Source organism: Crocodylus porosus, unplaced genomic scaffold (assembly GCF_001723895.1).
Source record: "Crocodylus porosus isolate Cpor-Errol unplaced genomic scaffold, CroPor_comp1, whole genome shotgun sequence".
In the NCBI taxonomy this organism is placed as follows: Eukaryota; Metazoa; Chordata; order Crocodylia; family Crocodylidae; genus Crocodylus; species Crocodylus porosus.
In genome coordinates, this window is record NW_017728931.1 from 88113505 (window position 1) to 88124653 (window position 11149).

The following is an 11149-nucleotide window of genomic DNA, read 5'->3' on the forward strand; positions in this document are numbered from 1 at the left end:
AAAAGAGCTGAGATCCAGTGTTACCAGGAACTAGTCCTTCCTCCCATAACTATTTGCTGCATCTGGAATTGAATATGTGGATCTCAGATTGGCCTCCTTAGTCATCTATGGCCTTACCAATGACTTCCCTATTTACAGGAAGACTGTCATCCTCATATCAAGGAACTGCTGCTGCAACCAAGGACTCAGGGCACAACTCTGCTATTCATTCTACCTATATTACTGACAGCCATTTTCAACGTTTTTCACATGAAAAAAAATCCTCTAAAATTGACACACACGGTTTTAAAACTGCATCCTGGGAAAACTAAAATAGTTTTCTACACTGCTGGTTAATAAATAAAAATCAGGTTTTCAGTAGGACTGGTCAAATATCAAAACCTTTTCTCGGCAAAAAAATATTTTCAAACAAAGTCAGCTCAGAAAAGAAGCAGAATTTTCCATTTAGCATCAAAACCTTTTACTGAAAATTTAAGTGAAAGACATTTTTCACTTCTCTTGAATTTTTCTCAAGATGGTAAAAGAATAAGTTTAGTTTTTCAAGCAGGAACACAAATTTAATTTACTGAAAACTATCAGAATCATGATAATTTTTTTCAGTGAGAAGCAGGGAAAAATTGCACAAAATGGAAAATGGATCCCATTTTGAAAGCTGAAAAATATAACTAAAATATGTTCATAAAAATCAACTTCCTGTTTGGAACCAGCACAACTTACTATCATGGCTAAGAGTCACCAATGTGTGTCCCAGTTCTGTCCACATTTTGCCAGGTGTGGCTTGCTCACTCTATTATCATGCCTTACACCAGGGATGGGCAAAATATGGCCCGCAGGCTGGATCCAGCCCACCAGGCCACTCTATCCAGCCTGTGGGGCCCCTAAAAAATTTAGGGATGTGGAGCCAGGAGCAGGTGGGTGGGTGTCCATCTAATGAGGGAGAGACCAGCAGGTCCTGACAGTCTCCACCCCAGAGTGCTGAGGGAATTAGCAGAGGGCATTGAGGGACCCCTGGCTCAGTTTCACAAGCACTCATGGTGCTTTGGTGAGGTGCTGGAGGATGGGGAAAGGACCAATGTGGTTCCCATTTTTTAAAAAAGGAGGAAGGAGGACCTAGGAAACTACAGGCCCATTAGTCTTACCTCAGTTCTGGGCAAGGCAGGCCCTACAAGGGGAGGCTACAGGACCTGAACCTGTCCAGCCTCCACAAGAGAAGGCTGAGAGGGGATCTGATGGCCATCTACAAACTGGCCGAGGGGGACCAGCAGGCAATGGGAGAGTCCCTGTTCCCCCAAGCACTACTGGGAGTAACAAGGAATAACAGCCATAAGTTGAGTGAAAGTAGATTCAGGCTAGATATCAGGAGGCACTATCTCACAGTCAGGGTGGCTAGGATCCGGAACCAACTTCCAAGGGAAGTGGTGCTCGCTCCTACCCTAGGGGTCTTCAGAAGGAGGCTAGATATTGACCAGGGTCGTTTGACCCCAGTACTCTTTCCTGCCATGGCAGGGGGTCAGACTTGATGATCCGCTCAGGTCCCTTCCGACCCTACCAACTACGAAACTACGAGGCAGAGAGCACTAAGGGAGGGAGAGACTGTTTGTGTTTGAGAAAGAGAGAGACTCTGTGTGCGAGTGCAAGAGCGAGAGCACGAGCGAGCGAGCGAGCGAGTTCACAGGGTGAGTCCCACATGCACACCCCACCATGCACATGTACCCACGCCCCACCTTACATTGCCATACACACAGATGCCCACACCCCTCCCCCCCACACACACACACCTCAGGCACTCCCCCCCCACACACCCCATATACCCACACACTAACAGCCCCCCACAAACCTATCCCTATGCCCCCAGGCACTGGTATATGAATGGTATGGGATGTTTTCTCCAATGAAAAAGCTGCATTCAAAGCTTACCAAATTTAAAAAAAAAAAATCACAGGAAGCATGAGCAGAGCAAAAAAAACCAAACTATCAAAAAACTAAATTTTCAGTTAATGAAAAATTTCCTTTACCATCTTGGAATCTCTCTCTCCTTTGTAGTTTGTTCCAATGGCTAGTTACTATACCCATCAACAAATCTGTGACCAGTTTCTAATAGGAATTTGTCTGGCTTCAGCTTTCAGACACTGTTTTTTATGAGACACTGCTCTGTGAAAATATTTGTACAAGAGAGTCAAAATTCAGAATTTCTATTACAGAGGAATGTCAACATTTAGAAAATGATTTAATCTCAATCTGAAACAAATAGGATTTATGACTTTCCAATGGATGGAAAAATCCGAACAGAGCAGAAATAGAGCTCAGGTGTCCTGGCTCCTAGCCATGTCTCTGCTCACCAGCCCCCTACTGTCAAGTCAGAGTTCTGGAAGTAAGGAACAGTACTAACCCTTAACTTGCAACTGTTCACAGAGGATGCATCCATGTGAAATGCTAAAAGTGCAGTAGACTAATTCTATTGAGCATTAGTGGTATTTAAAACCCACGCACTGGCGCTACTGTGAAGTAGCATTGATTAACATGCACTGAGTTAGTACCTGTTTTTACAGGTTCTAACCTTAATGTGCCTTAATTATGACACATTAATGCACATGTAGATGTGCCCAGAATGTTCTCACTTTAATGCTGCTTAGCATTCTGCAGCTTTAGTATGGTCTAATTGTACCACATACCTTCACCCTTTAAGTGACTGAACTCTATGTTCATAAAAACAACACAAATCTTTTGTTGTTTTTGTTGTTGTTTAGCTTAGCCTGTGCCTGCTTCTCTCCTGGATATGAAGAGCAAAAACTTATTCAACATCTCTCCCAACTGTACAGTTTATCCAGTAGAAGATATCACAAAACCCCCTTGCCTCACAGACTAAAAGCCCCCATTCGATATAAATAACCTCTGTTCCTTTGACTTGGACTTTGACTTTATAAAAATACATTTTATTTGCTTCGTAATCTCAGGCAATTCAATCTAAATCACTCTGTATAACAGTCATGACCTTGTAATTATTTACTCCTCCATCGGTCTCTGTGCCACCTGTAAATTCTCTCAGCTGTGATTTTATTAGGTATCATTGATGAAAATAGCATTAGACCTACAGTTCCTACTATGGCAAGGCCAGAGATCAGATACAACACTTTATGCTATAATGATTACAATCATCCTCAAATGCAGACTTAGTAATAAAACAGAAAATATTTATTAAGATAATAAATTAAAACAGAAGAGAATAAAAACATTTATCTATAACAAGTTTCCATTTTGTAAGGGAGCAACAAGTGAGTGGGTTTTGAAATTGAGATCATGGAAACACTTTCCTTGGGGGAAAAAGGGACATATTTTAAAGTAAAATTAGGGGCAATGTGTGCCTCTCTAAATCCACACTCAGAATTAAAATAAGAGAAATCAAAAATAATTTGGCTTATGAAATGAGGAAACCAGAATAATAATAAAAGGCACGGCTAATCTTCCTTTTCTTTTATTTACCAGAAGGAGTCTTTACTGATTTGGGGGCCACTGTAAATTTAATTAAGTGCTTAATAAGATTAAAAAAGAATCTGAAATAACTGAAAACAGAGAAAGAAATCTAGACAAAATATTCATTTTTAACATGATTATTCTTGCTCTTCATGGATGATATGGCTTGCAGAGACCAATGCCTTTAATCATTTTAATTAAACAAAGAATATCACTTAAACAAAAGAATACGTGATGAAGTCCAGAGTATAACTGCTGCTTACAGGGAAAGTTCTCTTTCTAACCAAGGCCATTTTAAGAAGGGATATTGCTAATTTTTCTCCTTTTTGACACCTTCAAGGCAGTCAAATGCTCTATTAAGGGGGTAGAAGTAAGCAAGCTTTAGTGTATTTAATAAATATGTGGTCAAATGAGTATATTGGACAGATGCACTGGAAAAACATTCCAAGGAGACAGGGTAATGCACAGATTGTAAATGTGTAACAGAGAACTCAGATTCCTATTAAAAATGTTTACCATACTACCTCATGGAAGGAAGGCTAACAAATGCTACCAAGGTACAAATACTAACTAAATAACAACAAAAGAGAAAGCAAGTGCTCCAGCCAGCTCTCTCTAGCCATCACCTTTGTAAAAACAATAGGTTTCAGGCTGGAAACCAAACAGCTGGCCACTTGAGCGATGCATTAAAAAACAAACAAACAAAAAAAAAAAACAAAAAACAAAAAAACCTACAACTGAGAACGGGCAGGATCATTGTCACTATATTGTGGGCATGTCTACCTGTACAATTAATGTGTATGAGTAAACTCCAAAGTTTATTGCTCTGGAGTTTATTGCTCCCAGGCACTGCGTCTTCATGTATGCCTGAAACCACACCACGTTGAGCTGCCAGCCTAGGGCTGTGGAGGGGCTGGCTGGACCACGAGGGTATTTCAGAGCAGGCCTAGTCAGCAGCATACCCCTGCACTCAAGCATCCTTATGCTGCAGCCAGCCCCAGTTACCAGCTACACATACACAGAGTACAAAACTCTGCACCAGGAAAGCATTTACAAGTACTAACCTGCTGTGGAATTAATTAATTTACTCCAGCCTAATAGGGGTGCAATTGTAGATGCACAATATTTACTACGTAGCTAATTTGTCTACTGCTCAGTAGATGTCTTATGTAGATGCTCCCTTATGCATCTTATGTAGATGCACCCAGTAATTTCTTATGCAGATGTGGTTTGCAAGGCAAACCAAATTTTGGGCAAAAACTGATTTGCAGCAAGTCTTTCAGTGCTGTATTTTCACAGCTGAGGTAAATGATCTTTTATCGTATGACTATAGAAGAAACAGGAATGATAGTTCTCTTCTTTTCATTCTCCAATTGACAATGTAATTATTTCTTCATTTCCTAAGGATAGCAATCTCTACATAATCTTCATTTCCTCACTCCCTCCTCTATCGAAGCTTATGCCAAGTCTTGTAATTATGGCCTGCAAACAGGATTAAAACTGACTCCCTCTCTCATACTTTTTTTTTTAAAACACTTGCTTATTTACTGTAGGTTCTGCCGCTATTCTTACATATCTCTTCCTCAGGCTACTTAAAGCTTCTACCTTTATCCATTTGATGATTTCCTCGTCCTTTCATCCAAATCCATACTTTGGACTGTGCTTTTTATCTTTCCTTACATACCTGACCCCAGTCCTCAGCTGTGTCTCCAGATTGTTAAAAGCCTGGTTTTCATGAGTTTTGAACCCCTGGAGCTCTCGCCAGCTTCAGTGGACTTAATTGATCTCTCTTAAAAGATCCCCTTAAAATTGTTGCTTACTTTGGCTTCAAAATGTTGCTTACTTTGTTTTTCTCATTAATAAATTCCCACGCAACTTTCTCCTTATCATTTGTTTCCTTATGCCTTTTCTAATCAAGTTTTCCTCTCGGACTGGAATATGCCCCTGTCTATTTTGTAACACTGTATCTTCTGAACATGGTTAGTAAAAAATAAAAATAAAATATTAATTCCCGCAAGAAACTTTTAAATTTATTCCAAAGTATTCATATCCTTTTTCTACTTCTCCTCTTCCCTTGGTACTCTAAAACTACAAACACATTAGCTGTGCAGACAAAACATTCCCAGGAATAGCCTAGTCACATTGCTATCAGTCTGACAATAACAAATTTTGTAACCACGCAGATGCCAGAAATTCAGAAACTTCAAAAGGTGGCAGTTTCTTTCTACCTATTCTACTCCCACATTTCAAAGATCAAAGATCAATCATATTATGGATGTGGCACCTATCTAGATATTTGCCTATTAAATCACCAATGACATTCTATTATCTTGTAGTCCTCTCAAAAGAGCCAGCCAGCCTTGAACAGGATAACCACAGGCTTTTCCTCCCCATTTCTTCAAATTATTTGTTAACTCCAGTGAGGAAGCTATGACTATATAAAAAGAAGTCTGTAATCATAGACAAGTAGGGCTAGAAGGGGCCTCAGGAGGTCAGGAAGTCCAACCCCTCCTTACTCAAGGCAGGTCATCCTTATCTAAACCATTGTGGACAAGTGTTCATCTAACTTATTATCAAAATTTGCATGTACAAACACACTCTCTCAGCTCCCTATCTTTAGCCGTATTGTTAGGATACAGTTCCAGGGGAAATTACTTTAATACATTCTGCTAATATCCTGATGGTGCTTCTGTGTTTTAGCTTTTTAAATGTTTTGCTCAGACAGCCCCCTGGGGCAGCAGAACCCTTTACTTTGCCAAGTGGAATAAGGCTTCGTCTCCACCCAGCACAACATTCATGGAGACACTCCACGGGCTGCTGTGGTACATTCAGCACCCAGTACCTTCCCAGCATGCACTCAGGCAGGATAGCCATCACTGAACTGCCAGAAACTATGCACACTTTGGCAGCTTGACACTGGTGGCTCCTGCCTACCACTAGAAGTAGTTGGCTTTGCTAAGTATACCAGGAGGGCTAGGGACAGAAATTACATATAAACCAGTATAAGTAATCAAAAACTGGTTCAAATCCATAACACAGAAGTTCAGTGCATATACTGTAAACTGCTTTCAAAATGACTGAAACCATTTAAAGATAGACCTGGATAGATGTAGTATCAGACTTAACTGACTAGGTTAAATCAGTTTATTGAAATTCTGACCCAGATCCACTCCAGATTCTAGTTAACTCACAGTCCCCCAGCATCCTATAATGCTTTGCACCTCTCCCACCCCTCCCAGAGTGGGCAGGCTAGCCTTGGCCCAAGCTGTCTGCTCCAGCCAAGCAGGAAGCTATGTTCTAGCATACACACCCCCGCCCCAGCTTCTGGCCTGGGCCACTGCAGTCATATGACTGCATTTCCAGAATCAAAAGTGAATGCAAGTTCACTTGCTTATCAGTTCAATCCACACAGCTGCAACTAATCTGTGAATATTGAATCAATGCAGCCTCAAGCTTTTTGACTGTCTGTACTCAGCCAAGATGAAGTACTGTGTGGTTTATAGTGACCCCATGCCCTGTACTAGAAGTTACAAAAACCTGCTTCAGAAAAGGACTACTTGTAAGAAATCTAAGCTGAAGTTTGAACATGGCAAGAGAACAGATATATGACAAATCATTTTCTTCCAAGCATTTTCCCAAGAGGTCGCATCTGCCTTTTCAGTCTTTGTTATCCACAGTCTTCTTTCATCTCTTCTGAAATCCTGCATGTTCTCAGGTCTTGTTTTATACATTCACCTCACATCTTCTCAGATCTTCCCTTTTAATATAATAAAAAAATGATAGCAATAAAATGAAGTGGCAATTTCAAGTGAACTCATTTTACTTTATTACTCCTACCAGGACCTTAACAGAAATGGATATTTTTGAGGAACTCTCTCTGATACTCTGTAAGAATATTTTGTTTAAGTGATGAGTTTATAGGAAACCTGTTATTGTCACTTCAAAAATAAGTATAATAACGAGCAAAAAGTGAATATTGTTTATCCAAGAATCAGCAGATGGAACTAAAACCCTTATATTTAAAATAAAGATTCTACAACTTTTATAAAAGAAAAAAAAAAATAGTAGTTAGAGCAATGCACATCCTGTTTTTAAGATGACTAGATAAAAGCCTGCATCTGCCGTGGGACTAAACAGTAGCTGTGACTGCAAACCCCTTGAATGGACTTGGAAACACACTGTGCTGAGCTAGATGGCACTTCTAATTTCAACATGGCTGTAATGGTTGGTACAAGCATCTTCAATAGCCCATTAGAGTTAAAAAGTTATTAAAATATAGTTAGAATATAGAGCTTCAACCGAGTATTGTAGGGGCCTGCAATATCATTGGCTAACAGGTTCAATGGATTGTTCAGCAGAACAAGTCAAGGTATTAAATTAAATTAAAAAGCTTAAAATGGCATTGGATGAAATGTATAATGATTCAGTAAGTCATAAGAAGTTTCTTAAAAAGAGTTTATTTTTAAACTGCAGCCCTGACTTACCCATGTAATGCATAAGGAGCACACAAGTGAAAAATAAAAAACAGGATTCACAATTCCAAAGCAGTTGCTTTGGGTCTTGTGAACAAAAACCAACAACTGAAAGCTTGCTCACTAGAGGACAGTCTTCCTCTGTGGCATGTGAGCAGACTAAATATTTTCTAGTGTACAGAAAAATGAGGCCCATATTAATACTACTGCTACAGATTATAACAATTGGAAGACAATTGACAGTGGATGTTAAGATATCTATACATAGATGAGTAAAGCTGAGAAAATCTCCAGCCTGCAAAGGATATGCAGCTTGTTTTAGAAAAAGGCAGTGATCATTTTATCAGGGAAGCTTATAACTAAACTGAAGGTGAACAGAAATGGAAACCAAAACTATGCAGAAAAAACAGGTGCAAAGAAGGTTTTCATTCAGGCAAGATGGAATAGGGTTCAAGTGAACAGGGTACTACAGGACTGCAGTGCTGGTAGGGCATGAATTAGATCAGTGTTTCCCAAACTTTTTCAGCCCGCAGCACACTTACATGACCCCCACCCCCCACCCCACAGCACACCAACTAACCCGGGGTGGGGAGAGGGACGGTAGCGAGCAGCTGAATGCCACAGATGAGGAGGTGGCGCAACTCCAGCCAAAAGTGCCACACCAGTTGGGAAATGCTGAATTAGATAGCTTGTGGCAAAATGAGAGAAGATAAAGCATGTTAATGTTAAGAGCAAGAAGCTGAAAAGCTGTTGTGGCAAAAAAAAGTAGGAGCCCATCTAGGGGCAATTCAGAGGCTGGCAGTACTGTCAAGACTGAGGTCAATAGAAGGCACAAGGTGATATGCAAATCACAAAGAAAAGGTCTGCTGATGACCCTGTAGAAAGAGTTAAGCAGCACAGAAAAATGCAAATGCAGAAAGTCTTCCATGGGATTTCTGTGGAGGTAAAAGAAAGGAGGTACATGAAATTGCAAAGGTGTATAGCTACACAGTATTATGACAAGATATGTTAACTGCAACAGCTACAAATTGTTCAGTGGTCTCTCCATGTCCTTGTACATGCCTTCCTCCAAAACAGAGTTAGACGCCTGGGAGCAGTCTTCCATTCTGTCTACTTTGGGAGTCCGAGAATCATGGTGCCATTAACTTCCATGGCTTGGACCCTCAGGATACACAAATTCCACTTAAAAACAGCACTAAACCATTTTTATTATCCAGTTATAAAAACTATGGGTGATATGACAGCTTGATATTTAAGCAGTTTGCCTTCTCTGGAGTCATTGTTCTCTTTGAATCCTCTTTTGCTGACTACATTTCTGTGCATCTAAACCTAACCAAATAAACTCAAGTGTGAGGAACGTTGCAATAACCACTCAAGTCATTGCACGTTTGGCTGGGAGGGGAGTTATTAATGTTCCTAACCCTTCCACAACCAGGCATCTGAGCAAAAAAGTGCAGTTCAATTGTCACTTCCCAGCCCTTGCAAGTCATAGATCTCTTGCAAATACTTTAATTTTCCAGTAATTTCATCTACTTTAGTGATAAATGTTACTAGCAAATAGCTGAGTCCAAAGAAGAAGATAATTACTTTTAAAGGGGAGAGGGGTTGTAAATAATGTAATAAAGTTAAAAAAAAAAAAAAAAGTTAGGGGGGAAAAAACAAAAAAACACCCCAATCTTTTCATTTTGGAACTAAACGTATCTAATTCTCAGTGTATAACATCTTACTAAAGAAAGGGAAGGAGAAACACCTTTTTCAATGTCCCTTCCCTCCAGAGCTACCCGCAACCTACACTCAACTCAGAGAAGCTCACTGCTAGCCTAATAATCATAAGCACAGATTTAAACTGAATAATTCTCTTTTCTCCATTGACATATCCCTTTCCTATTTTAGGATTTAGAGGCTGATCCCCTACAGGTTTAATAGGACTATCCTCCTAAAGGTGTCCTAGTTATTTCAGCAACTGTTCCCGAGAAGAAAGTACCCCTAAATGTGCGTAAGGGAATCAAACTGACTCGGAGAAAGCTATGCATCATTCTAGCCTGCAGGACTGATCTGCAATCACATATTCAGCGAGTGCTACTGGTCATTTCCATTTGTTCGGCTATTTGATCTGACTGATGAGTACTGTCATGTCTGCCCTTTAAATACTGCTTCAGAGTTCAGGCTCAAAGTAAAAGTTCACAGCTATAAAAATCAACCACTTCAACCGTTTCAAAATGGATATCAAAAGATACATATAAAAAGCACGGAATTTCCAACATGGCACGATACAGCAAATTATACAGTGTATACAGACAAGTTTGTTCATTTCAGAAGCTAAGAATTCAGATGTATAATGGTAGTATTTGTTATCTAGAAAGCAAACTATCAAAACTTTCAAAGAAAGACAGGAAATGTCTTTACAGGCACATAGTAGCAATCTTACGTTGTTTGGCAGGTAAGTTCTTTGGAATAGGAGCCTTCCTTTATACATGCTCAAGTATCTACACATGCAATTAATACAAGACAATAAGCTCTGGAGCTTGAATGTCCAGTGTTTGAATGTGTGCCAGGAACCGCAGCACATTGAGCTGGGTCAGAGCAGCCCTAGCTGACATGGAGTTCTGGGGGTCAGCCTGCCAGCCTGGAGCTGCTCCAACCCAGCTCAACGTGCTGCAGAGGAGTTAATCTGGGGCATGAAGATGCTCCAGTGTGGGGTTACCCAGAAGGCAGCCCTCACACTTAAGCACCCCTATGCCCCAGCCAGCTGGGGCAGCATATACATGTATGCTGCTGCATGGTAAAAAAACAAAAAACAAACTCTGAAGCAGGATAGTACTTGTATTTACAAGTACTTTTCTAGTGAGGAATTAAATTAGTTTCCTGCAGCCTAATAGGGAGTATGTGAGATGTTTACTGTGAAACTAATTAATCTACTCTGCAGTAAGCAGCTCATGTAAACGTGTCCTTTGAGTAACACTCCTTGTAGAAGCTATAGTTGCATCTACACTGACAGGATTGACCTTAAGCATGTCCTTTGGGACACATGCACCAACTATATATATGTTAATGCACAGATTAACCATTCAGTAAAGTCCACTCAACTGCTTTAACAGTTCACTTGGAGTTTAGAAGTGCTACTGAACTTCCAAGTAAGAGGCCAACCTCACCACCACTCATCTACTGACCTATTTGGAAAATACCCATGTCCAAGCCTCAAGCAA

General features: G+C 40.2%; 1 long non-coding RNA gene across 1 annotated transcript; it reads right to left on the reverse strand.

The window, feature by feature from the left end:
• Positions 1–2302: 2302 nt before the first annotated feature.
• LOC109315563 lies at positions 2303–10513 on the reverse strand. Its single transcript, XR_002102538.1, has 3 exons — positions 10503–10513; positions 10454–10459; positions 2303–2567 (listed from the first exon to the last, which is right to left on the reverse strand). It is a non-coding gene; the product is annotated as an uncharacterized LOC109315563 (long non-coding RNA).
• Positions 10514–11149: the final 636 nt, after the last annotated feature.